General features: G+C 44.2%; 1 pseudogene; it reads right to left on the bottom strand.

The window, feature by feature from the left end:
- Nucleotides 1–789: 789 nt before the first annotated feature.
- Nucleotides 790–1,419, bottom strand: LOC102814484 (annotated as a pseudogene).
- Between the last annotated feature and the right edge of the window lie 1,472 nt (nucleotides 1,420–2,891).

Here is a 2,891-nt window from a genome sequence, read left to right on the forward strand (position 1 = left end):
AGATTGCCTGAATCTAGGCCCCAAAGCAGCACAGCTGGCCCAGCCTCACATTACTGTGGCTCACAAGCAGGTGACTCTGAACTTCCAGAGAGCAGGGTCTAAGCTAGAGGTAGATGAGAGTGGGAGCTGGCCACACGTCTAGTCACCAGGAGAGTGTGAGAAAAAAGAAGAAATTGCACCTTTCCCATCACCTGTGTGAGTCTGCTATGCCAGGTCATCTTCTGTCACCACAGTTGCTCACCAAAATTCAAGATGATGGAACTGCATCTGGCTGTTCACCTCCCTCTCTCGCCATCCCTGCTCCACTTCTCCTCCCAGCAAGCACTCAATCCATTTCTCTAAACTTTCCTCTGGAATTTAGAATTTCAGGATTTTCATCTGTGCCTATTTCATTTGCTCTCTCATATCTTTGTTGTAACGGTTTCGTGTAATGTGTCTGCCAAGTCCACCATTTTGCCAAAAGTCAGCATCATCTTTTAATTTCCCTTTTCCAGGAACTTTTTGAAGCCCTCTTATAGGTGACTTTTTAAAGGAACACAGCACTCACAAGTGATAGTCTCCATTTTGTGAGTCCATCTATTATTTAGCTAAAAGGTGACCGCAAGGTGTAGTTTTGGTTCAAGATTTAAAGATTATAGTTTAAGGGAGTCATGAAGTTTTAATTGGTCCAATAAGTATAGACCTTTTTTTTTTTTTTTCTCCTACAACTATTATTGGTCCTGGAAATGGGAGGAAGACACCCTGCTCCCACCCAAAGGCCCCATGGCCCTCATGTTTCCCTGGCCCTCACTATTTCCCGTTGCTATTGATGAGGAGGTTCAGGTGTCCAGGGGAGGGCAGGAAGGCCTTGAGTTTGGGCTGTGTGCTGAGTCTTACTGTGTAGGCTGAGAGCAGGGGGATGGCATCAAGGCAGCTGGGGCTCAGCACCTGGTGGATCACCAGCAGGTCCCACAAATTGTAATTGACAAAGGATATCTGGTCACCCACGATGAAGGATTGTGCCCCCCCCCCCCTTATTCTGAGACAACAGAGTCTGAAAGGGCTTTAGGTAGTTGGACAGTGCCTTCATGTAGCCGTCCTTGCCTGCTTCATTTTTGGTATTGATGAGGGTGATGTACTTGAAGTGCCCATGCCATCATTCACCATGTCTACCAGGGCTGTCTCCCGAGAGTCCATCCCATAGAATCTGAGGGAGCGGTCCAGGTGCTGCAGGATGGCGTTGGGCTGGTACAGGCTGAGGTCTCTATCCTGGAACTTGGGGAACTTCCCATACAGACAGGAGGTCTTGAGCTGGCCCTGCAGCAAGTTTTCCTTGTTTACCACTCCCTCTTTCCAGCTCTAGCCCTGGTCAGCCAGCAATATGCGTAAGGCCTCATAGCACACTCCAACCAGAAAGTAGACAATGTTAAAGGGCAGCATGCTGAACTGATGGCGATATAGGAAGCGGTAATAACAGAGCTCCGTCCTTATATCTAGAATTTTAAAGAACTGAGTTCAGTTCCACATTTTTCTCCCATTCTATTCATATATTATGGCCTGATAAGAATAGTCAGTAGCGGTAGCCAGGCACCATCTAGTTCCTCTGGTCTCAGGGCAGATGAAGCTGTGGACTGTATAGGCCATGAGTCCTATAGACTAGTTTCTTCTCTGAGTCTTTGGCTTCCTTCCTTCTCTTTTGCTGCAGATGATTAGAGACCAATAGTTGTATCTTAGATGACTGCTCACAAGCTTTTAAGACCTGAGGTACTACTCACCAAGTTAGGATGCAGAACATTAATTTTATGAACTATACACTATATCAATTGACTGAATTGTCCCATGAGATTATGGCCCTAAGCCTTCAAACACAGAAAACCAATCCTATGAGTTAAGTCATAGTGTTTTGTGACTTGCTTTTCTCTTATAACAAGACTTTTTTCATTTCAGAAGTAACTAGCTTTCTAGTGCTGCTACAACAGAAATACCATAAGTGGGTGACTTTAAAGAAGAAGTATTTATTTTTCTCACAGTTTAAGGAGTTAGAGGGCTCATCTCTAAGAGAAGGCTCTATTTCTGTCTCCATTTCTGTAACCCTGGCATTCCTTGGTTGGTTGGCTATCCCCACATGGCGTCTTTCTCCATTAGTGCTTGCTTCTCTGTGCCTAATCTACTCTTTATAAGTCAAAAGTGGTTAGGTTTTAAACACATATCACATTGATAGGGTCTCATTAACATGACAAAGACCCTCTTCCCAAATGGGATTACATCTACAGGTATAGGTATATTCCAACACATATTTTTGGTGGGATTCAATCCAAAGATATAGCAGCGTACCTCTTTTGCAGACCTCAGCAGACCATTACTAGTGTGGACATTCAGAAATCTAGCCCATTCTGTGTCAGTGAGTGGGTTGTTCCTGATTGTTCACATTTCTGTCACCACTAACCTCTGTGAGCAAACTTCCTCGTGTATTTGAGAGTATTTCTCCAGATGGAGATATGGAATCACTCTGTTGAAGGGCATGGGCATTCTATATTTCAATAGATATGGCCAGATTGCCCTCTATAAATACCATCACAATTTCCAGTCTTACTAAATTAACCCACCATTCCACTGCCATTGAATCTATGCCAACTCAGCAACCCCACGTGACAGAGTAGTACTGCCCCATAGGGTTTCCAAGACTGTGAGCTTAATAGAAGCAGACTGCCAAATTTTTCTCCTGCTGAGCAACTGGTGGGTTCAAACCACCCACCTTTGGTTTAAAACAGAGCGCTCAACCAATGCATCACTAGGGCTCCTTGCAGTAACAGTGAAAGAGGTATTTATTGCCCTTGAATTCTTGCCAACAGTGGCTGTTACTAATCTTTTGAAAATTTTACAAATCTGATGAGTAAAAAAATGTTAACTCA

Source organism: Chrysochloris asiatica, unplaced genomic scaffold (genome assembly GCF_000296735.1).
Source record: "Chrysochloris asiatica unplaced genomic scaffold, ChrAsi1.0 scaffold00135, whole genome shotgun sequence".
Lineage (NCBI taxonomy): Eukaryota > Metazoa > Chordata > Mammalia > Afrosoricida > Chrysochloridae > Chrysochloris > Chrysochloris asiatica.